Source organism: Tamandua tetradactyla, chromosome 24 (genome assembly GCF_023851605.1).
Source record: "Tamandua tetradactyla isolate mTamTet1 chromosome 24, mTamTet1.pri, whole genome shotgun sequence".
Classification (NCBI taxonomy): Eukaryota; Metazoa; Chordata; class Mammalia; order Pilosa; family Myrmecophagidae; genus Tamandua; species Tamandua tetradactyla.
The window spans coordinates 33,149,747-33,175,795 of record NC_135350.1 but is presented as its reverse complement, the minus strand read 5'-3'; the positions used below and the strand labels follow the sequence as shown (position 1 = coordinate 33,175,795).

The 26,049-nt window shown below is 36.4% G+C and overlaps 1 protein-coding gene and 1 non-coding gene across 4 annotated transcripts in view; both read left to right on the top strand.

Moving 5' to 3' along the window:
• Positions 1 to 26,049, top strand: part of GRID2 (glutamate ionotropic receptor delta type subunit 2) — a 1,588,850-nt gene that overhangs the window by 943,679 nt on the left and 619,122 nt on the right. The gene's annotated exons all lie outside the window — the stretch shown is intronic.
• On the top strand, positions 11,536 to 11,697 carry LOC143668601 (U1 spliceosomal RNA). Its single transcript, XR_013168473.1, has one exon. It is a non-coding gene; the product is annotated as a U1 spliceosomal RNA (small nuclear RNA).

Genomic DNA, 26,049 nt, shown 5'->3' with positions numbered 1-26,049 from the left:
CTCGAATGTCCGTTCACATCAGTGGGACCATACAGTATTTGTCCTTTAGTTTTTGGCTGGATTCACTCAGCATAATATTCTCTAGGTCCATCCATGTTATTACATGGTTCATAAGTTTATCTTGTCTTAAAGCTGCATAATATTCCATTGTATGTATATACCACAGTTTGTTTAGCCACTCTTCTGTTGATGGAGATTTTGGCTGTTTCCATCTCTTTGCAATTGTAAATAATGCTGCTATAAACATTGGTGTGCAAATGTCCGTTTGTGTCTTTGCCCTTAGGTCCTTTGAGTAGATACCTAGCAATGGTATTGCTGGGTCGTATGGCAATTCTATATTCAGCTTTTTGAGGAACCGCCAAACTGCCTTCCACAGTGGTTGCACCCTTTGACATTCCCACCAACAGTGGATAAGTGTGCCTCTTTCTCCGCATCCTCTCCAGCACTTGTCATTTTCTGTTTTGTTGATAATGGCCATTCTGGTGGGTGTGAGATGATATCTCATTGTGGTTTTGATTTGCATTTCTCTAATGGCCAGGGACATTGAGCATCTCTTCATGTGCCTCTTGGCCATCCATATTTCCTCTTCTGAGAGGTGTCTGTTCAAGTCTTTTTCCCATTTTGTAATTGGGTTGGCTGTCTTTTTGTTGTTGAGATGAACAATCTCTTTATAAATTCTGGATACTAGACCTTTATCTGATATATCATTTCCAAATATTGTCTCCCATTGTGAAGGCTGTCTTTCTACTTTCTTGATGAAGTTCTTTGATGCACAAAAGTGTTTAATTTTGAGGAGTTCCCATTTATTTATTTCCTTCTTCAGTGCTCTTGCTTTAGGTTTAAGGTCCATAAAACCGCCTCCAATTGTAAGATCCATAAGATATCTCCCAACATTTTCCTCTAACTGTTTTATGGTCTTAGACCTAATGTTTAGATCTTTGATCCATTTTGAGTTAACTTTTGTATAGGGTGTGAGAGATGGGTCTTCTTTCATTCTTTTGCATATGGATATCCAGTTCTCTAGGCACCATTTATTGAAGAGACTGCTCTGTCCCAGGTGAGTTGGCTTGACTGCCTTATCAAACATCAAATGTCCATAGATGAGAGGGTCTATATCTGAGCACTCTATTCGATTCCATTGGTCGATATATCTATCTTTATGCCAATACCATGCTGTTTTGACCACTGTGGCTTCATAATATGCCTTAAAGTCAGGCAGCGCGAGACCTCCAGCTTCGCTTTTTTTTCCTCAAGATGTTTTTAGCAATTCGGGGCACCCTGCCCTTCCAGATAAATTTGCTTATTGGTTTTTCTATTTCTGAAAAATAAGTTGTTGGGATTTTGATTGGTATTGCATTGAATCTGTAAATCAATTTAGGTAGGATTGACATCTTAACTATATTTAGTCTTCCAATCCATGAACACGGTATGCCCTTCCATCTATTTAGGTCTTCTGTGATTTCTTTTAGCAGTTTTTTGTAGTTTTCTTTGTATAGGTCTTTTGTCTCTTTAGTTAAAATTTATTCCTAGGTATTTTATTCTTTTAGTTGCAATTGTAAATGGGATTCGTTTCTTGATTTCCCCCTCCGCTTGTTCATTGCTAGTGTATAGAAATGCTACAGATTTTTGAATGTTGATCTTGTAACCTGCTACTTTGCTGTACTCATTTATTAGCTCTAGTAGTTTTGTTGTGGATTTTTCCGGGTTTTCGACGTATAGTATCATATCGTCTGCAAACAGTGATAGTTTTACTTCTTCCTTTCCAATTTTGATGCCTTGTATTTCTTTTTCTTGTCTAATTGCTCTGGCTAGAACCTCCAACACAATGTTGAATAATAGTGGTGATAGTGGACATCCTTGTCTTGTTCCTGATCTTAGGGGGAAAGTTTTCAATTTTTCCCCATTGAGGATGATATTAGCTGTGGGTTTTTCATATATTCCCTCTATCATTTTAAGGAAGTTCCCTTGTATTCCTATCTTTTGAAGTGTTTTCAACAGGAAAGGATGTTGAATCTTGTCGAATGCCTTCTCTGCATCAATTGAGATGATCATGTGATTTTTCTGCTTTGATTTGTTGATATGGTGTATTACATTAATTGATTTTCTTATGTTGAACCATCCTTGCATACCTGGGATGAATCCTACTTGGTCATGATGTATAATTCTTTTAATGTGTTGTTGGATACGATTTGCTAGAATTTTATTGAGGATTTTTGCATCTGTATTCATTAGAGAGATTGGTCTGTAGTTTTCTTTTTTTGTAATATCTTTGCCTGGTTTTGGTATGAGGGTGATGTTGGCTTCATAGAATGAATTAGGTAGTTTTCCCTCCACTTCGATTTTTTTGAAGAGTTTGAAGAGAATTGGTACTAATTCTTTCTGGAACGTTTGGTAGAATTCACATGTGAAGCCATCTGGTCCTGGACTTTTCTTTTTAGGAAGCTTTTGAATGACTAATTCAATTTCTTTACTTGTGATTGGTTTGTTGAGGTCATCTATGTCTTCTTGAGTCAAAGTTGGTTGTTCATGTCTTTCCAGGAACCCGTCCATTTCCTCTAAATTGTTGTATTTATTAGTGTAAAGTTGTTCATAGTATCCTGTTATTACCTCCTTTATTTCTGTGAGGTCAGTAGTTATGTCTCCTCTTCCATTTCTGATCTTATTTATTTGCATCCTCTCTCTTCTTCTTTTTGTCAATCTTGATAGGGGCCCATCAATCTTATTGATTTTCTCATAGAACCAACTTCTGGTCTTATTGATTTTCTCTACTGTTTTCATATTTTCAATTTCATTTATTTCTGCTCTGATCTTTGTTATTTCTTTCCTTTTGCTTGCTTTGGGATTAGTTTGCTGTTCTTTCTCCAGTTCTTCCAATTGAACAGTTAATTCCTGCATTTTTGCCTTTTCTTTTTTTCTGATATAGGCATTTAGGGCAATAAATTTCCCTCTTAGCACTGCCTTTGCTGCATCCCATAAGTTTTGATATGTTGTGTTTTCATTTTCATTTGCCTCGAGGTATTTACTAATTTCTCTTGCAATTTCTTCTTTGACCCACTCGTTGTTTAAGAGTGTGTTGTTGAGCCTCCAGGTATTTGTGAATTTTCTGGCATTCTGCCTATTATTGATTTCCAACTTCATTCCTTTATGATCCGAGAAAGTGTTGTGTATGATTTCAATCTTTTTAAATTTGTTAAGACTTGCTTTGTGACCCAGCATATGGTCTATCTTTGAGAATGATCCATGAGCACTTGAGAAAAAGGTGTATCCTGCTGTTGTGGGATGTAATGTCCTATAAATGTCTGTTAAGTCTAGCTCCTTTATAGTAATATTCAGATTCTCTATTTCTTTATTGATCCTCTGTCTAGATGTTCTGTCCATTGATGAGAGTGGGGAATTGAAGTCTCCAACTATTATGGTATTTGTGTCTATTTCCCTTTTCAGTGTTTGCAGTGTATTCCTCACGTATTTTGGGGCATTCTGGTTCGGTGCATAAATATTTATGATTGTTATGTCTTCTTGTTTAATTGTTCCTTTTATTAGTATATAGTGTCCTTCTTTGTCTCTTTTAACTGTTTTACATTTGAAGTCTAACTTGTTGGATATTAGTATAGCCACTCCTGCTATTTTCTGGTTGTTATTTGCATGAAATATCTTTTCCCAACCTTTCACTTTCAACCTATGTTTATCTTTGGGTCTAAGATGTGTTTCCTGTAGACAGCATATAGAAGGATCCTGTTTTTTAATCCATTCTGCCATTCTATGTCTTTTGATTGGGGAATTCAGTCCATTAACATTTAGTGTTATTATTGTTTGGATAATATTTTCCTCTGCCATTTTGCCTTTTGTATTATATATATATATCATATCTGACTTTCCTTCTTTCTACACTCTTCTCCATACCTCTCTCTTCTGTCTTTTTGGTTCTGACTCTAGTGCTCCCTTTAGTATTTCTTGCAGAGCTGGTCTCTTGGTCACAAATTCTCTCAGTGACTTTTTGTCTGAGAATGTTTTAATTTCTCCCTCATTTTTGAAGGACAATTTTGCTGGATATAGGAGTCTTGGTTGGCAGTTTTTCTCTTTTAGTAATTTAAATATATCATCCCACTGTCTTCTAGCCTCCATGGTTTCTGCTGAGAAATCTACACATAGTCTTATTGGGTTTCCCTTGTATGTGATGGATTGTTTTTCTCTTGCTGCTTTCAAGATCCTCTCTTTCTCTTTGACCTCTGACATTCTAACTAGTAAGTGTCTTGGAGAACGCCTATTTGGATCTATTCTCTTTGGGGTGCGTTGCACTTCTTGGATCTGTAATTTTAGGTCTTTCATAAGAGTTGGGAAATTTTCAGTGAAAATTTCTTCCATTAGTTTTTCTCCTCCTTTTCCCTTCTCTTCTCCTTCTGGGACACCCACAACACGTATATTTGTGCGGTTCATATTGTCCTTGAGTTCCCTGATACCCTGTTCAAATTTTTCCATTCTTTTCCCGATAGTTTCTGTTTCTTTTTGGAATTCAGATGTTCCATCCTCCAAATCACTAATTCTATCTTCTGTCTCTTTGAATCTATCATTGTAGGTATCCATTGTTTTTTCTATCTTTTCTACTTTGTCCTTCACTTCCATAAGTTCTGTGATTTGCTTTTTCAGTTTTTCTATTTCTTCTTTATGTTCAGCCCATGTCCTCTTCATGTCCTCCCTCAATTTATCGATTTCGTTTTTGAAGAGGTTTTCCATTTCTGTTCGTATATTTAGCATTAGTTGTCTCAGCTCCTGTATCTCATTTGAACTATTGGTTTGTTCCTTTGACTGGGCCATATTTTCAATTATTTGAGCGTGATCCGTTATCTTCTGTTGGCATCTGCGCATTTAGACAGATTTCCCTGGGTATTGGATCCAAAAGTTTGGAAGATTTTTCTGTGAAATCTCTGGGTTCTGTTTTTCTTATCCTGCCCAGTAGGTGGTGCTCGTGGCACACGTTTGTCTGCGGGTCCCACCAGTAAAAGGTGCTGTGGGACCTTAAACTTTGGAAAACTCTCGCCGTCCTGGGGGTTCGCTAGCCGAAGCGGCTTGAGCCGGCCCGGGGTCCGAACGCAGGGAGGGTTGCTGGTCGCTGCAGCCAGGGAAAGAGCCCGTCCGAATTTCCTAGTCGGCCCTGGGCAACAAGCGTGGCGTGAGGGCGCCAGCGGCAGTGGCCCGCCCGAGAGAGTGCACGTTCCCCGGGAGTCACGGGTTTGGAAGGGGCCTCCCCCACCCGTCACCGTTCTCTGCGGCCTGGGGGTTTCCGATCCAATTCTCTCAGTTGGTCCGGGGGCTGCGCGTGGTGTGGGCGCCAGCCGCCTTGGTTTCAGGGGACCGCCTCTCCAATTCTCCCAGCCGGCCCGGGAAGGGGGAAGGGAGTAACTCCGGCCGCTTGCCACCCCGCCCGGTAAGGCCCGCGCGCCTCGGCGATCTCACCCGAGCTGCTTCTCTCAGCCAGCCAGCCGTTCCAGGATGGGGTACGCTGTCTTTTTTATCTCTGTTGTGGCTTTGGGCGCTTTCTGTATCGTTTCTACTCCCCTAGTAGGTGTCCTGGAGAAGAAACTAAGATCCGCGCGTCTTACTAAGCCGCCATCTTCCAGGAAGTGTCTTTTCTTTTTTGATGGCAGCACAATGAGGCAATGAGATTTAGGATTGGCAAGAGAATGGTTGAAGTGATAGAGCATGAATCTGAATTAGCAATTATTTGTTTATTTTTCTGTGTTCCAACTCCTTTACTATATTGAAACCCTCCTGTAGGCAGATATTATATTGATGTGAAGGGTGCTATGAATATTTACCGTACAGTAACTTTTACTTTGTTGTCTCTTAAGAAACTTTTATGTTCTCATTTAAAAATTTTTAAACTTTCTTCATTTTTGAATTTTTATTTTATTTTATTCAAGTGTTTTTCTACCAGAGTCTAATATTAATTAAAAACTGAAGTGATAACACTCCAAAGCTAGCACTGAAGTAATTATAGGAGCACTGTAAATTAGTTTATGGATTGCCATCTCCATTTATAAACAGGAGTGTTCCTTCGATGGGCATTGACATATACATAATGTTTTCAAAGATACATATCAAGAGAAAGCACTACCATACGAACAAGAACAGTATAGGTTTACTACATGTGGGTCCAAAATTAGGGTTCTACTCTCAGTTTTTCCATGTTTCACAAAGAATAAATGCCTTTCCAATTGATGGGGTGTTAAATTGTCAGTGTTTATTCTGCTGCCAGTGGCTAAGTGTATACAGTGCCTGCAGCCTTATCATCTGAAGCAGGTTTACTGTCGAATCTCATAAATGAAACCGCTCAGGATTTCAATGTGAGATTGACCAAGACTTCACAGTCTCCAATTTTGGACTAGGCTCTGCTTCCCTGGCAATGTATGAGTGGAACTTTCATTTTTCGGAATCTGGCAAGCATGTATAAAAGGACTATTTAATTTTCACTGATGCTGATCAAAACGAAGAGCTTTCCTGCTTCCATGACTTTTACATGTTCTGGTACTTTGATGTAAAGTAGCGTTTCATTCAGTAGACGTTATAGTCAGAGTGTTGGCACACTGTGTCTCCTTGAAGATGAATTCAGGTGCACCTCAGGGCCGATATTTGAAATCATCAAGATTTTCTATATCCTCCAACAGTTCCCAAGAATATGGCTGTCCCTTTTCCTGCTCATCACAATACGGAAGTTCCAAGAGAAACAACAACACATAATCTGAGCAGTAACATCTTATCACATCTTCTAAGCCTAAATGTGTTACAAGAAGACATAAAAATAAATAAATTTACATTTAAATTAAGAACAATACTTGTTTTTTCTTAAAAGAGAAATGTGTCACAACAGCATGTTTGTAGGTCTGAAATTTTCTTTCTTGTGTTTTGTTTTGCTTTGCCAATGCTGCTCACTTTTTATTGTAAAGACTGAGTTTCAGCATTAAAATTTAACACTCTAGAGTTAATGGCTTTGAACTTTATCACAAACAGGAAAATAAGGCCAGGAAAAATAGATTAAAGCTCGTTTCACAAGCAATCTTAATTGCATAATAATGCTTAGAGTCTTCATAAAAGTGTTTTCTCATAAAAGTTGATGAAATAAAATGGTACAGCAGAGATATTTCGCTTCTAGGTACAACACTTTCTCAGATAGATTTAAAACTTTTACTTAGATTTTCCCGTATTAAATTCACAAATATAAAACCTACAGTTTTGTGAATTTGGGCAAATCTAATGGATTATTTTTGCTAAGGGTATTATGTAGATTGTTGTTGGTCCATTTTTAATGAACTGAAGTCTTTTACTGCCTTGCGCTTAGAAAGTAGAAAGAACAGCTATGCCTCTAAATGGCCAACAATTAAAAAGTTGTCCCAGCATTCTTCAATATTGTATTTATATTTTGTTTCTCTGATATCTAAAATAGGATTTACCTTTTCCTTATGGCCTTGCTTTATATTTCCCTAGAGCAAATTTGCAACCTGTAATTATATGTATAATATATATTCCTGATGGATATATATATATATATGTATATATGATTAATTTACTTGTTTATAGTCTTTTTCATTAAAATGTAAATTCTATGAGACAAGAATTTTTGTTTGTTCTCTGATATATCTCCTAATGCATGGCATACAGTAGATGCTCATTAAGTAGTTAATGAATGAACTAATGAATGAATGTATATACAGACACACAAAAAAGCCCATAAGATATTTCCCTGTGTATTGAAGTGTACCAGCCATGCTTTCCTTTATTCAAATTAAAAATAATAAGCATGTGCATATAAATTTATTGTCATGTGTATCTGCCATATTAGAATATGACAGAGTTGGATACGTGGTCACTAAATATACCTTGAGTAAATGAATAATCAATATTTTAGTGGTGGTTAATTAAGTTGTATGCATGATTTTTTTTCAGAGATTCATGTTTTTGAAGAGAATAGGGAAATAGTGGATAGTTAGATTGATTATACCAAGCTAAATGGAAGGACCCATAAAAGTACAAGTGCATTAGCACCAGACCTTATTGAAAAAAAGCAGAACCCATAAACTTCTACCGAAGCAGAAATTCACACATCTTCTTCTGATTTCTAAAGTAATAGGGACAAAAAATTTGAAAACGGATTTTCTTTCCATCCATTTTCTATTAGATTTATGACATATTATTCTCAATAAGTGGCAAGCAACTTGAGGAAGGATCAACAAAGATCTTGTTAACTATTGTGTTCTCAAAATACATAATCATTGATCAATAACTATTGTTGAATGAATGAATGTGTTTTGTCTGGTTCAGGTTTGTAATGTGATATTGCATTGCTGATAGTATTCCCTCTAAATCTGTTGGTACTACTGTTCTAGTTTGCTAGCTGCTGGAATGCAATATACTAGAAACAGAATGGCTTTTAAAAAGGGGAATTTAATCAGATGCTAGTTTACAGTTCTAAGGCTGAGAAAACGTCCCAAGTAAGAGAAGTCTATAGAAATGTCCAATCTAAGGCATCCAGGGAAAGATACTGTGGTTCAAGAAGGCCAGTGAAGTTCAGGGTTTCTCTTTCAAGTCAGAAGGCACATGGCAAACACAGAGTTTCTCTCTCATCTGGAAAGGCACATAGCAAAAATGGTCAGGGTTCCTCTCTCATCTGGAAGGACACTTGGTGAACATGGTGTCATCTGCTAGCTTCTTCTCCTGGCTTCCTGTTCTATGAAGCTCCCTGGGAGGTGCTTTCCTTCATCTCCAAAGGTTGCTGGTTGATGTACTCTGCTTCTCATAGCTATGTCATTCTGCTCTGCTCTCTCTGAATCACCTTCATTCTCCAAAATGTTTCCTCTTTTATAGGACTCCAGAAACTTATCAAGACCCACCCAAATGGGTGGAGACATGCCGTCACCTAATCAACTTAACAACCACTCTTGATTAAATCATATCTCCAGGGAGATGATCTAATTACACATTCAAACATACAATGCTGAATAGGAATTAGAAGAAATGGCTGCCTTTACAAAATGGAATTAGGATTAAAACATGGCTTTTCTAGGGTACATACATCATTTCAAACCAGCACAACTACCATTGGTATTTGAAGTTCAAGATATTATTCTACAACTAGGCTAGATCTGATACACTATAATGGAAAAAAACACACATGTGGGTTGAAGTTCAAACTTTTCATGATTTTAGGACTACTAAATCCAGTGAGCCTTAATTTCTCTATCTGTAAAATGTGAACAGTAACACCTATTACTCAAAATTTTTGTAAAGAGTAAGTGAAATTCTGTGACTTGGTTGCATACTGAAGAATAATTTTTAAATGCCTATTTTCATACGGATAATAATCTATGTGATTCATTTTGTATCCAACACAAGAAATGCAAAGTCTAGATGTTATTCTGACAGGGAATTGCTATGTGAAGTGTGCAAAGTAATTTCATTATTGTTGTGATCGGCAGAGCATTATACATAGCAGTCACAGTAATAGCATAAAACAATAACCTTTCAATTTCATTTAATGTCCTTTCTGATTCCAGAATTCTGTAAGTCTGTTACTCAAGATCGGAGAGATGTGTTCTCTCCAGTTATACAGGAAGCTAATAACAGAAGCTGGTGGTGAACATAGTCTGATAAACCCAGTCTTTTTCATTTAGGCCCCATAATTGGCAAATCTATCACTTTATTTACTTTCATTATTTCTAACAATGAATTTATGTCTTGGAAGGTTTACATAGAATGGAGAGAATCTAGAAAATGTTGTGCATTGGTAACATGTGATAAATTTAGCACTTCGAGTTTTAATTTGGCGTGCATTCATTTAAATAGTATGTGCTGCAAAGTCATTTCATACTCAGTCTAATACTTGATACAATTTCCAATGGGTTAGACTCAAAATTATTGGTCTTAGAAGTTTCCTAATAGATAGAGGAACTCTACCCTCTCAAAAATTATATACTATGGACTGGATTGTTTCTGCTTCTAAGGGAGTCTGTTTATCACTGCAAAGTAGAGAAAATAACACCTGTATCCACTGATGTTTAGGCTTATTCTGAAACCTTTCTGAAAGAGTTCATTGCTACTTGGCTTGAGTTCTCTTTTGGAGGAGTCCTACTTCAAGTAAGCAGCATTCACTGACTGTTGGAGAGGACAGGAGCTATCTCTGTTGGTGGTTGGGGTTATCCTGACACACACACACACACACACACACACACACACACATATATGTAGTATATATATATATATATATATATATACATATGTACATATATTGTATATATATGCACATGTGTGTGTGTGTATATATATATATATGTACATCTGATTCAATATTAAGAGACTTGTTATGTGAATTGACTTATGTGACCATGAGGATTGGCAAGCTGAAATTCTGTAGGGCAAGCTGCAAGCTGGAAACTCCAATGAAGGTGAAATTGAGTAGCCTGGAAGAAGCTGGCTGGCTGAAAAGGAGGCAGAAACTCTTCTCTCTGATGACTTATGAAGTCCTTAGTTCTGACTTTAAAGATCTCCAACTGATTGGATGAGGAGATTCCCCTAATTTCTAAAGGGTAGTCTCCTTTGTTGTTTATAGATGCAATCAGCCATATTTGTAATTACCTTCTTTACTACCCATTCCTTATTCCCTTTACTCTCACAAACACCTCAGCTGATTGTGGTTCTTTGCCTGGTAGGGAAATCTAAACCTTTATTCCAGAAGATTCTGGGCCATTATTAATCCTTCTTGGATTTGGTTGTTGTCATTTTCTCCTGACTCTAAATACAAGGCATGGTAGTGCTAAGAGGTGCCCTAAATGATCTCACTCCAGGCAAACTCTTCCATACCTCCATTGTGTAGTAGCAGTTCAATTACCCTTTCATAGTCAAAATCAATCACCCCAGCCATTACAGTAATACTCTTCTTTGTCTGTTGATTTAGAGACCTCAGGGGCCCATAGTGGCCAGGTGGCACAATCTTAACTTCCAGTACAGAGCAATCACTGTTGTGTCTCTTGATAAAAGCATTTGTCCTTGTGGAGCTAAGACCTGTAAACCAGCAGATCAACCCCTTCAGGGATAAGAAACAAACATTTTTCTAGTGGATCACTGGGATAATAGTGAGTGGTACCCCTCACATTTCCATTTCTTGATTGCTGGACCTGAGAACCCTGGCTAGGGGAAAAAGAGAACCTCAGATTGGGCTGTGATTTAGAGCATATACAGCTGTAGGTGCAATTGTATATAGATGCAAATCCATCTACTAAATACTGTCACAGAAATAAACAAGCCAGTGCTTGCTTAACCAAACCACTGGACACCATATCTAGCCAAGGTGACACTTGAACGTAACAATCACACAGGACGATAATCATTAAAGGAATCTAAATTGAGAATACCCTGAATTGAGAAGCATTTGCTCATATATGAACCCTTCATGAGATCTCATTGCCATGATAGTACTTTAAGTGAAAGATATCAAGGCTTATTTGAAAGAAGTCACATGAAAGAACAGACCGTGAACAGGAAGGGGTCATACTTACCTGGCAGGGGAGACACCATGATCACGAAGGTGGTTTTCCCAGGGTGAGGCTTGTCCATTGCACTGCGGGCGTGCTGACCCCTGTGATTTCCCCACATGTGGGAAACTTGACTGCATAATTTGTGATAATGGGGACTGCGTGTGCGCTCTCCCCCGGAAAAAAAACAAAAAACAAAAAACAGGAAGGGGTCATCCAATGAGTGAGTCATTTGTCCATGTATGTTGAATATTTGCTGCAGATTAATTTATTACACAGCAGCATTCATGGTATAGTAGGTTTAGTTGAACCGTAATCCCCATATCTTGTTATTGCACCTCAATTTCTCTGCTTTCTCTCTCTTCTGAATTTTTCTGTAGTCTGTATAAATATTTGATTATATATCTCTCATTTTCTTAGAACTGTCTTACCTTCTTTAGGGGATTATAAATTCTTCTTCAGCAGGAACAGAGTTTTATACAATTGGAACCAATATAAAACTGTGGATAGTTCTGAAAACATGATCTCACAAAATTTGCTAAAAGAACTTTCTTAACTCTTTTTGAGGATCCTTCATTCAAACTAATTAATATCAGGCTCATGTGAGTGATGAATAGCTAGAATTGTAATCATGGCTTTCGGTGTCTGCTGATTGCACTTGTCTCCTTCCTCTCTCCCCCCTCCACACTCCACCCCCCAGTAATTTTATTTTCATTCTTCACCAGGATACACACTGAAGCTAGTCAGATACTATTAAGACTTTAGTACTAATTAAACTGTTCTAGAGTGACTAGAAAATTAAGGGATTGAGATTTGTTCATTTGTTTTTAATAAAAAATATAGTATTTAGAAAAAATGAAACTGTGAGATGGCTTGTATAGGTAGACTATCACCTGTTTTTAATGTTTGTTCTATTATTTTGGAAACTGTTGACTAAAGATTTTCTTTCTTGACAAAAAGGTGGTATGTTTTAATAAAAATAAGTAACAGACTTTTGAATGTCCAAAGAGTAGAACAAGTGATTCATATGCTGGAATCATATATTGACCGTACTAAAGATAGAAATATGCTTGTATGCTATTTGGCAACCTGCCTTCAGCCGCAATAGCAAGGACACTACTGTCATCAAGTTGTGAATAGACAGCATGTTTTTCATTAGACTTGGTTTTTGCAGAGAGTATGTCCAAACACACAGTATTTTTACTGAGACCTTGAATCCATTTCAATGATTAATGTGAACATGTCCTTATTTACTTAATATCATATATTTCTCAAATTTTAGAATTTTTTTCTGTAATTAAACCTTTGTTTGAAAACATGCAAATTTACGATCTTGAATACAATGAACATTTACTACTATGAGAAATGAAGTAAACTACTTAAATTCTCTCCAAGTTGGTTGTGAAGTTCTATATTTAAATATTTCATCTTTTAAAATTCTCAGTGAATTTTGAGGGAAGAAACTATTTCTGAAAGTCTATCAGAACCCTGCAGATAATTTAGTCTTTGATATAATGGTTTTCTTGCTTGCAATTTGAAATACAAGCTGCTCTTTAGACCTAGCATTCCATACTTTCTTCACCCCATTAAAACCTTGTACTCATAAAGCATTCCAAAGCTCTATTTTTAAAATGGCAAAGAAAATAATTTTGTTTATATGCAGATACTAACTTTAACATAAAATATAAATATTTATCTCATATTATTTGAAATAAGACTATACCATGAAAAATTAATTTTTAGATTATTAAATATTCCAACTTTAGCTTAAGAATAAACACATCTAAAATAATTTTACAATATGGAAATCTTACGTATAATAATAAACTTCAAAATTATTGCCATGATCAAAGCTGTTTTTAATATATGAAATGTGTCTTCAGTTGATATCCTTTTATGAATATTGGAAGGTAAGAATTCTGAAAAACACCCTGTAACAATTATAGATTTATTTGTTTTAACTCTTAAAAATAAATGACTAGAGAAGTAATGGAGAAAAGTAAAAGCAACAACAAAAATAACCCATGTCTTGTTCTTACTCGAGGCCTGTAGCTTCCAAAGGAATACATCAAATATATAAAACATCAAATGTGTCAAAATCCAAAGAATTCTGAAGGGCATTTTTCAAGGAGCATTTCAATATTTTTCTTCCAAAATAAAGTCTTGTAACTTAGATATATAGTGTTATTAGTATCAATTATTTTGCTGATGCAACTTAGATGGTTCCTGTATGTGTTCACTAAGCTAAACTGTCTGCCCTGTTTATCTCAAGTTCCTGTTGAAGCTGCAGACGTTAGGGAAACTGTTATTTTCACATTAAATTGTCAGAATTTTCACTAGGGTGTATATGTCTCTCTAGTATATTTCCTATGAATGTTCCAAATAATCTATCAAAATCATATAGGAAAAAAATGTTTGCGAAGAATTTTGTCCAATAAGGAAATTAATGTTTAGAAATGAAGATGCTGTTCTGGTAATTAGAGACACTTTTACTAATCATAGTAATTCAGGTGTAATAAGGGACTTTTACTTAAGGCAATGAAGTTTGTTTTTTAAAAAATCAGTAAATACACTTTTTCAGAGTTCTTACACTCCATTATAACAGTGAAATAGCATATCTGGAATCCTTTGTTTTAATAGTGAAGGAAGAGAAATGAATCTCACTTTTTAAACATAGTTCTACAAATATTTTGAATTAATATTGGTTTTGCTTGAAATGTTTGATTAATAAAATGAATGCAGTTGGTTGAATTTAATCATCCTGAGTAAGTCACTTGATGCTTATGAGGAGAAAAACACTTATCTACTGAAAATGCTTTCAAGCAATTCTCAATCAGAAGCTTGGAAGGTTTTATTACCCTGAAGTACATGAATAAAAGTGATTTTTGTGGTTTTAAATGGCAATCTATTTAGAGATGTTTTACTCATGAAATTCTTCATTTGGTTCTTTCAAAGTTGATATGAATCTATATCCCAAACTGAAATGAGAAATCCTTTAGTACCAGGTCCATGCATTTCGGAATGCCTGATCTTAGTCATTTAGAGCAATAATACAATTTGAATAAGTGCACTTTCATTAAATGGGAGACAATGTCTTAGGATTGTGGAAAGAATTGTCCCATTTCCTCCTCTCATTTAAAAAATGTTGTATTATATATTTTTCTCTTCCATAGAAAATTAGAAACTGCAAAATTATTCTTGGGACAAACAAAATTACAACAATGAAGAGACAGAGTTCTCATCTCATAAGATTTTATTTATTGAAAATTATAGATTAACTTCTGTTTCATCCTTTTTCCCTTTTGCAATTCTCACTTCAATTTCTTCCAGGCAAACAAATGAATACAAAATTTCTGCTTTCTAGATATTATGACTTCTCTAGCTACCCTATTGGTATTAGATAAACTATTTATACAACAGATTCTTCCATATATTTTCTTTGTGTCTTTAATCCTTTTAACTGTATCTAAATGAAAAATCAGTATGTGAATACTTTTCTTCACTCTTAAACACATTCACATGTTTCCAAGTAGGTACATTTTTTTTGTCCAGCCCAAATATTTCTGAGGATATCACAAAATGTTAGGGAAAAAATAGCAATCATTTGGTGAAACATCTTCATCCCACATGGTGGTGCCTGAATTTTGTGGGTTGAACGGCTTGCCTAAGTCTTTGGTTTATTGGGTTTGTTGGATGAGCCAAGACTAGACATGTTCAATATCTAGTTCAGCATCTTTTCCACTGCCTTACAGGATATTACAAATCTAAAACCTTTTCCCATTAGAGAAACAGTACTAATGAGGTCCATTTTGTTTTTTTTTTTTCTCTCATTGTAAATATGGCACCAACGTCATGAAATATTTATGGTTGTAATTTTATAGTTACTTTTACAGTTAACCAAATTACAAGAAAAATATCTATTTAAAATATCTCATGGAAATTTTTCACAATTTTCCTATAAAATAACAATTCCCTCAGGCTTCCCTCTCAAAAACACAAATTGTTAAAATATGGAAATATTTTTGGCTTCCCTCCAACTAACTCTTTTAATTTCCTCCTACAATTCTTTATATAATATTTAATTATAGACATTTTTCTTTAGCTCCCTCAATTTTATTTTTGATAGCAAAAGTTATGTTTACATTAGGTTCTACAAGGTCTTCCTTTCTTTTTCGTGAATGACAACCACATTTTTGCTCACAATGAACTTGACATTGACTATTTTTTTAATGCCCACACTTCTAAACTTTATTGGCATCCAATAATTTTTCTTTTAAAGCGAGGGGAAAAACAGTAGATTTTCCAGAGATAAAGAAGAAAGCTTACAGGTTTAGACCAGGACCGAACATGTCAGTAGCAGGACCTTTTATCTTTCTTTTTTTTTTTTAACTTTTTTTATTGTGCGATATAACACATATACAAAGCAAAGATTTTAAAAAGCAGTAGTTTTCAAAGCACTCTTTAGCAAGCAGTTACACGACAGATCCCAGAGTTTTTCATGGACTATCATACGATCCTCTCAGACTTTACCTTCTAGCTGCTCCAGAATATAGGAGGCTAGAAGGCTTAATTTTGTCTTTATCATTACAATTGACTTTTTTCCCTTCTTTTTATTTTGTGAAAAATAACATATATACAAGAAAGCAATATTATATTTCAAAACACTGCACTGCAATTAGTTGTAGAACATAAGTCAGAGTTTCACATGTGTTCTAGTTTGCTAGCTGCCAGAATGCAATATACCAGAAGTGGAATGGCTTTTTAAAAAAGAAAGAAATTAAGTTGATAATTTACAGTTTTAAGGCTGGGAAAATGTCCCGATTACAACAAGTCTATAGAATGTTCAATTTAAGGCATCCAGGGAAAGATACCTTGGTTCAAGAAAGCCGATGATGTTCAACGTTACTCTCTCAGCTGAAAGGGCACATGGAGAACATGGCGGTGTCTGCTGACTTTCTCATGGTACTACAAAAAGGGACTCTCTCCAAAATGTTTCCTCTTTTAAAGGATTCCAGTAAGCAATTCCACCTTCAAGTGGGTGGAGGCACAACTCCATGGAAATCATCTAGTCAAAGGTTATCACCCACAATTGGGTGGGTCACATCTCCATGAGCACAATCAAAATGCTCCCACTCAGCAATATTGAATGAGGATTAAAGAACATGGCTTTTCTGGGGTCCACCACAGATTCAACCCAGCACAACATGGGTTACAATTCCACAATTTTAGGTTTTTACTTCCAGCTGCTCTAAAATACTGGAGACTAAAAGGGATATCAATTTAATGATTCAGCCTTCATAGTATTTGTTAAATGGATTTGTTAAATATTAAATCCTTTCTTCTCTGTATAATTCCACCATCATTTTGATCTTTCCATCTCTCTCTTTAGGGGTGTATGGGCTATGTCCATTCTAAGTTTTTCATATTGGAAGGGTCTGTCAGATGGAACTACCTGATGTTGTAGAGAAACTGGGCTGTATTTCAGGACTTATCTGGACCAGGGACCCATCTGGAAATAGGTTTCTGGAAAACTACTCTAGTGCATGGAATGCTTGTGGAATCTTATATATTGCCCTAAGTGTTCTTTCAGATTGGCTGACATGGTCCTTGTTGGGGGTTGGCAGGTTATGATAGGTAGCAAGGTCTAACTGAAGCTTGCGTAAGAGCAACCTCCAGAGTAGCCTCTTGACTCTATTTGAACTCTCTCTACCACTGATACTTTACTAATTACACTACTTTTTCCCCTTTTGGTCAAGATGAAATTGTTGATCCCATGGTGCCAGGGCTGGATTCATTCCTGGGAATCATCTCCCATTGAGTTGGTTGCCTCTTCACCTTTTTGACAAAGTCTTTTAGGTACAGAAGCATTTGATTTTGAGGAGTTCCCATTTATTAAATTCTTTTCTTTAGCTGCATGTGCTTTGGGTATAAAGTTTGGGAAGCAACCTCCTATTACTAGATCTTGAAGATATTTCCCTACATTTTCTTCTAGAAGCTTTATGGTGCTAGTTCTTATATTGAGGTGTTTGATCCACTTTGAGTTCATTTTTGTGTAGGATGTAAGATAGGGGTCCTCTTTCATTTTTTGGCTATTGATATTTAGTTCTTCTATGCCCAATTATTGAAAAGTCTATTTTGTCCCAGTTCAGAGGATTTGGGGACCTTGTCAAAGATCACTTGACCATAGATTTGGTGGTCTATTTCTGCACTCTCAATTTGATTCCATTGGTGAATGCTACTATCTTTGTGCCAGTAATATGCACTTTTGACCACTGTGACTTCATAATAGGTTTTAAAGACAGGGAGTGTTAATCCTCCCACTTTGTTCTTCTTTTATAGGATGCTTTTAATTATTAGGGGTCTCTTTCCCTTCAGATGAATTTGGTAATTAGCTTTTCCAAATCTTCAAAGTAGGTTGTTGCAATTTTGATAGGTGCTGTGTTTAATCTGTAGGTCAGTTTGGGGGGAATTGACATCTTAGCTATATTTAGCCTTCCTATCTGTGAGCAGAAAATGTCTTTCAACCTATTTAGATCTCCTTTGATTTATTTTAGCAATGTTATGCAGTTTTCTGTGTACAAGTCCTTTACATCCCTAGTTAAGTTCATTCCTACATGTTTGGATTGTTTTCATTACTATTTTGAATAGATTTTTTTCCTCAACTAACTCCTCAGCTAGGTCATTGCTTGTGTATAGAAATATTACTGATTTTTGCACATTAATCTTACATCCTGCCACTTTGCTGTATTTGTTTATTAGCTCACGTAACTTTGTTGTAGATTTCTCAAGATCTTCCAAGTATAGTATCATATTATCTGCAAATAATGAGAGTTTTACTTCTTCCTTTCCAATTTGGATGCTTTTTATTTCTTTGTCCTGCCTGATTGCTCTAGCTAGAACTTCTAGCTCAATGTTGAATAATAGTGGTGACAGTGGGCATCCTTGTCTTTTTTCCTGATCTTAGGGGGGAGGGTTTAAGTCTCTCTCCATTGAGTATGATGCTAGAAATCGGTTTTTCATGTATTTTATCATATTGAATCAAAGGTAGTTACCTTTGATTCCTACCTTTTCAAGTGTTTTTATCAGAAAAGGATGCTGAATTTTGTCAAATGCTTTTCCGCATCAATAAAGATGATCATGTGACTTTTCCCTTTTGATTTGTTAATGTGCTGCATTACATTAATTGATTTTCTTATGTTGATCCATCCTTGCATTCCAGGTATAAACCCCACTGTTGCATAATTCTTTTAATGTGTTGCTGGATTTCATTTGCTAACATTGTATTGAGACTATTTGCATCTATGGTTATTAGGGACATTGGCCTGTAGTTTTCCTTTCTTATAGCGTCTTTACCCGGTTTGGGTATTAAGATGATATTAGCTTAATAAAATGAGTTTGGTCGAGTTCCTTTTTCCTCAATTTTTTGGGAAGAGTTTGAGAAGGATTGGTGTTAGTTCTTTTTGGAATTTTTGATAAAATTCCCGTATGAAACCATCTAGCCCTGGGCTTTTCTTTGTAGGAAGATTTTTGATAACTGATTGAATCTCTTTGTTTGTGATTGGTTTGTTGATATCTTCTCTTTCTTCCTGAATCAGTGTAGCTTGTTTGTGTGTTTCCAGAAATTTGTCCATTTCATCTAAATTGTCTAGTTTGTTGGCATATTGTTATTGTTGTTCATAGTGCCATCTTATGATTTCTTTTATTTCTTCAGAGTCTGTGGTAATGCACCCTTCCCATTTCTGATTTTGTTTATTTGCATCCTCTCTTTTTTTTCATTGTCAGTCTTGCTAATGGCCCATCAGCTTTATTGAATTTCTCAAAGAACCAACTTTTCATTTTATTGATTCTTTCTTTTGTTCTTTTGTTCTCCCATTCATTTATCTCTGCTTTAATCTTTGTTATTTCTCTTCTGTTTGCTTTGGGGTTAGTTTGCTGTTCTTTCTCAAGTTCCTCCGGGTGTGCTGTTAAGTCCTCAATTTTTGCTCTTTCTTGTTTTTAATATAGGCATTTAGGGCAATAAATTTCCCTCTCAGCACAGCCTTTGCCATATCCCATAAGTTCTGATAAGTTGTGTTCTCATTTTTATTCATTTCCAGATAGCTACTGATTTCTCTAGAGATTTCTTCTTTGACCCACTGGTTGTTTAAGAGTGTGTTTATAAATCTCCATATGTTTGCGAATTTTCTCATTCTTTGGTAGTTCTTGAGATCCAGCGTCATCCCATTGTGATCAGAAAATGCTATGAATAATTTAAATGTTTTTAAATTTAAAAAGATCTGTTTTGTATCCCAGCCTATGATCTATCCTAGAGAATGTTCCATGAGCTCTAGAGAGGAAGGTTTATCCTTGTGTTTTGGGATTCAATGATCTATATATATCTGTTAGGTCTATTTTGTTTATCAAGTTGTTGAACTTCTTTATTTCCTTGTTGATCTTCTGTCTGGTTGTTCTATATACAGAAAAGAGGTATATTGAAGTCTCCTACTATTATTGTTGAAACATCTAGCACTCCCTTCAGTTTTTCCAATGTCTGTCTCATGTACTTTGGAGCTCCTTGACTGGTATCATAAACATTTATGATTGCTCTATCTTCTTGGTGAATTGACCCTTTAATTAGTATATAGTGTCTTCTTCGTCTCTTATGATGTCTTTACATTTAAAGTCTATTTTGTCTGATATTAGTATAATTATTCCTGCTTTCTTTTGATTACAACTTGCATGGAACATATTCTTCATCCTTTCACTTTCAATCTATTTGTATTCTTGCATCTAAAATGAGTCTCTTGTAAGCAGCATATGGCTGGATTATGTTTCTTAATCCATTCTGCCATTCTATATCTTTTAATTGATAAGTTTAGTCCATTAACATTCAAAATTATTACTGAAAGGTGTTTCCTGAATTCACCATTTTATCTTTTTTATTTTGTTAGGTCTATAAATTCTTTTCGCTCTTTCTTTTTGTATTCTTTAAATTATCATTAGTAGTACTCTTCAATTCTGTGCCCTCCTCTAGACCTCCCTCTCCTGTCTGTTTTTTTTTTTTTTTCAGATGGCAGAACTCATTTTAGTATTTCTTGTAGAATTTCTTGTTGAGAAATTCTTTCAGGACTTCTTTATCTGTGAAAACTTAATCTCTCCCTTAGTTTGGAAGAACAATTTGGCTTTGGCTGGGTACAGAATTCTTGGTGGAAGTCATTCCCTTCCAGGATCTTGAATATTTCATCCCACTGCCTTCTCACCTCCAGGGTGCTAGCTGAGTAGTCTGAACTCAGTCTTATTTGGTTTTCCTTTTATGTGGTAGATTGTTTTTCTCTTACCACTTTGAGGATTTTCTGCTTATCTTCAACATTTGACAGACTGATTAGTATGTGTCTTGGGGAAGCCCTATTTGGAATTATTCTGTTTGGAACTTGTTGGGCTTCTTTGACTTATATATTTATGTCCTTTATGTTGGAAAATTTCCCCCCATTATATCCTCAACTACTCTTCTTAGCCCTTCACTCCTCTTCTCCTTCTAGGACACCAATGATTCTTATATTTGCATGCTTTGTTTTGTCTATCCTTTGCCTGAGTTCTCATTCAATTTGTTCCACCTTTTTTTTGCCATTTGTTGTTTTGAGCCTTCAAAGTCAATTATCCTGTTCTCCGTATCATTAATTCTTTCTTCTGTTTCTTCAAATCTGGTGTTGTTTGCCTCTAGTATGTTTTTTTATTTGGTCAACGAAGTCTTTAATCTTTGTGATATCTACTATTTTTCTATTTATTCTTTCAGATTCCTCTTAATGCTTTTCTACTGTCTTCTTGATCTCCTTTATGTCATTTGCCATCCCACTTATTTTATTAAGTAGATTTGTATGAACATCTTTGATTAGTTGTTCCAATGTCTGCATCTCCTCTGGTGTTTTAATTTGATCATTAGTCAGGGCTATATCTGTCTACATTGTGAGATGCTTAGTGATCTTCTGCTGTCTTTGTGGCATATTAATATCTTGATTGATTTACTTTGGGAGCTGATTTCTTTCAGTAGTCTAAGATCTTGTGTTTGTGGGATGGATGTATAGCAGGGAGCAGAAATCAATAAGGTGATTTCTTTCAGGGCAGGTTTAGGCACACGTTGGGGTTGTTACACTGATGCTCATGAGCATGGGCAGCAGCAGCCAGTGATGATGTAGCTGTGCAGCTGCACTGGTCAGGGGGTTGTAACCTTGGTATATGCTGGTGCAAGGCACAGGGCCCTTTCTGCACATGTGTAGAGCTGTCGCAACAGGTTGGTATTATGCCTTTGAGGATTGTGGGCAGATGTGACCCACTGCATAAGTCAGCACTTTCTCAGAGCTGGAAAGTATGGCTGAGGTTCGTGTACATGTGTGGTTCTAGGACTGCTGTAAAGTGCAGTTCCCAGAGCTGAATGACGTGATTGGGGGTCTGTGCTCACATGTGGGCCTAGGAGTGCAGTAAACTGATGCACTGAGCTCAGGGTGGTCAGGGCGAGGCTGTGCGACACTATGGGCAGGGGGCAGGGTAGTCTGGGTATGGAAGTTAGTGTCTGCAGCCTTTATGCACTTAGAACAGCCTGTAGGGAACTGGGAGGGGAATGTAGTGCTCAGAAGGGGTGCAGGAGAGGTGGGTTGGGCTGCACTTGGGGTGTGGGTGTGGGGCAAGTATGTGTGCTGGGGGCTGGTGGGATAGGGGCACCTGGAGCATGGGGAATGGAAGCGGATGATGGGGTTTGGGTACTTGGGGTGTGGGGTAAGTCACCAATTACGGGCCTGCACTGGTGAATGTAGTGCACCCAAGGAACTTGGCCTGGCTTACTTTCTAGTCCCTGGCTCCTGTCCATGTGCTCCTGTGAGCGTCAAGCCTCCACACCAATCTCCAGCTTTCTGCCTCTCAGTTCCTCGGCCTCCTCAGCTAAGGCCACTCTATGTAGTGCAGAAGGCTCTCCCAGGTCAGTTGCACTCCCTAATTGCTGCATCAGTCGCCCTCCTGTCCCTTCTCTAACTCTTTTTTCAGTAGAGCAGGGCTGATCTTGAGCTACTCTATTCAGCCATCTTCCCCCCACATTGACTTTTACCTTACTATTTCTAATAGAAGCATATTTTGATTAAAAAAAAAAATTAGCTGGTTTACATAAGGGTGAGTTTAAGTTCCTAATAAATTAGTTTCAAAAATAATTTGTAACTAAGTATTTTATAAACCTTTTAGAGTTTTCCAGCCAGAGTGGTTTTGTCTTGTCTTGTTTTAATTTGTTTTTAATAATAATGTAGTCAGACATTGGGGATGACTATAAATATATTGAGGCTTCTACTCTGATTCCTCTCTTTTCAATATGGGTTTTTTATTGGATCATGGCATAGCTGATGTTGAATAAGAAAGTAGCAGGTTTCTTCAAAATCATGTAGCATCAATAGTTTTCAACACATTGTTTAGAAAACATCTGTTTTTAGAAAAGAGATGATGGATTAAATAGATAATTGATACTATACACTGGTGCAAAGGAAGATAAGTAAGTACACAAGCAACAAAGGCCAGATAGATATTGTCTTATATACATATATGCAGAGACAGAAATGGATCGGATTGGATGTTTGTAAGTGGATTATATTATATTATGTTGTAGCTTCATGATAAATACATGCAAAAAATTAGGATACCGCTATGCTTAAATAGTGTGATAGCATAAAATGTAGAAATCTAAAGTTTTTCAAAGCCATTGGAAGAGATTATATTTTGGGTAAAATTGCAGAGTATGGTGGGGAGCTCCAGGACTCAGTTTGTCCTCCAAAGCTAGAAAACAGCAGGGCCTGTCTGAAACAAATGGTGAGGGGCTCCAGAGACCAGAAGAACCCTGTACAGCATCCAAGGAAGAGTGGAAAACAGACACTAATAAGCTGTGGAGAAGGACTGTGAGGAGAACTCAGGAAGCTGCAGAGGCTGGTGCCCACTACCCCCTCGTGGCAGGCTCCCCCAGGATCCAGTTCCTGGCTGGAAATAAAAGTTCTCTTCACCAAGAATAGGAGGAGACATGGCTCAGCACCAATGGAGGTTTTTGAGTAATGAATTCAGAGTGCTAAGTCTCAACTCAGAGGACAGCTATAGTTTTAACCTGACCAGGACAGAATATAGCCTCTGTTTCAACTCCACCACACACAGAGGTGCAGTCAGTTAAGACTTAAAGGCACAGTAGCACTGAGGGGACTAGTTGGTTGTCATCTTCTGGCTAGGATAGGAAAGCACAGATTTGGGGAGCCATAAAAGGAAATTTTGGGATCCTTCTGGGTGTCCACCACAAGCACTTTAGAACCAATCTACACCCCTTTGCAGAAATCTGGCCAAATTTTAACAGGAAAGAACTGACCGAGAAAGTCTACTCTGGGTTGTCCCTGCCCCAGAATTTACCCTCCAGGCAAAAGCAGCTAGAAACAATGAAGGGAGTATTAAAAAGAATAAGAAGATAGAGACAAATAAAAAGCAAATAACAGATCAACATTCCAGAGAAGGAACAGGGGAAAGTAATCTTTCTTCTGGGAGTGAAACAATTACACAAATAGTGTCATCTCAAAATTATGCTGCATAGCCAGTCCAAAAATCAGTTGAATGAATAAAAGCTAAAAAAATTATAACAAGCTATTCTATGGTATATAGCAAGTTGAAACAAGCATCAAAGAAGTGCTTTAGCACAAAGACAAATCAACAAGAAAACCCTAAGCAAGAGAGAGAAACTTACCTCCAGAGTCAACTCATCAAGAAAATCTGATGCCTAACATCAACAAAAATTTACAAACCATACTAAGAAATAGGAAGATGTAGCCCAGTCAAAGGAACAAATTAAAACTTCAGAGGTGACACAGAACGTGGAATAACTGATCAAAGATATTCACTCAAATCTTCTAAATTAATTCCAAGAGATGAGGGAAAATATGGCTAAAGAGATAAAGTATGCTAATGAGATACTTGTAAGCACAAAGAAAAGTTTGAAAACATAAGAGACATTATGTGAATGAAAGACACAATAGAAAAGATTAAAAATCACCACAGATATACCCCAGCAGATTTGAACAGGCAGAAGAAAAAATCAGTGAGCTAGAATACAGGGCAGTTGAAATCTTACAGACAGAAGAACAGATAGAAGAATAGGAGAAACTGAGCAGGGTCTTAGGGATTTGAATGACAGCACAAAGCACACATACATTGACATCATAGGTTTTTCAGAAGAAGAGAAGGAAATGGGGGCAAAACGAATATTTGAGGAAATAATGGCCAAATATTCCCCAACTCTCATGAAAGACAAAAATAATATGTGCTCAAGAAGTGTGGCATACTCCAAACAGAATAAATCCTAATAAATCTACTCAGAGACACATATTAACCAGAATGACAACTTTCAGATAACTAAAAAAATCCTGAAAGTAACAAGGAAAAGGCAATCTGTCATATAGAAGGGAACTGCAATAAGGCTGAGTGCCAATTCTTCATCAGAAACCATGGAGGGGAGAAGGAATGGTATGTTATATTTCAATACTCAAAGATAAAAACTGCCAGCCAAGAATTCATTATCCGGCAAAACTCTTCTTCACAATTTAAACTATTCATGGATAAGCAGAAATTGAGAAAGTCTATCAAAAAGAGAACTCTTTACAAGAGATATTAAAGAAGTATCTGCAGACTGAAAAGAAAAGATAACAGAGAAAGACTTGAAGGAGAGAATAAAATGAAGATTATCATAAGATTAACTATGGGGGCAAAAATAGAGATAGATATCAGATATACCTATAAAAACCAAAGAATAATATGGTTGAAGTATGTATGCACTGCCTTGTAGTTATAACATTGAATGTTAATAGATTAAACTCCCCATTCAAAACACACAGACTGACACAATGGAAAAAAATGTATGATCCATGTAAATGCTGTCTACAAGAGACTTAATGTAGACCCAAAGACACAAATAAGTTGAGAGTGAAATTTTGAAAAATATATACCATGCAAAGTGTAACCAAGAGCTAGAAATGAACATAAGCACAAAACTGTTAGAAAGTCAAAGAAGGACATTATGTTGGCTTCAATCCACCAAGAAGAAATAACAATCATAAATATTTATGTATCTAACAGTATGTCCCAACAATTGACATAAAGGAGACACTGGCAAAACTGAAGGAAGAAATAGAAAGCACTACAATAATAGTTGGAGGTGTCAATACACCAGATTCATCAATAGATACAACATATAGACTGAGGAACAAAGAGGAAACAGGGAACTTGAAAAATATGACAAATAATTTAGAATTAACAGACCTATACAGAACATTGCAACTCCAAAGCGAAAGATATACATTATTTCAAGTGATCATAGTTCATTCTCCAGAACAGACCAGATGTTGGATCATAAGACAAGCCTTAGTAAACCAAAAACACTGAAATTATATAAACATTGAAATTATACACTTTCTCTGATCATAATGGAATGAATCTGGAAATAAATAGCAGGTAGAGAATTGGAAAACTGACATATATTTGGAGGCTAAACAAC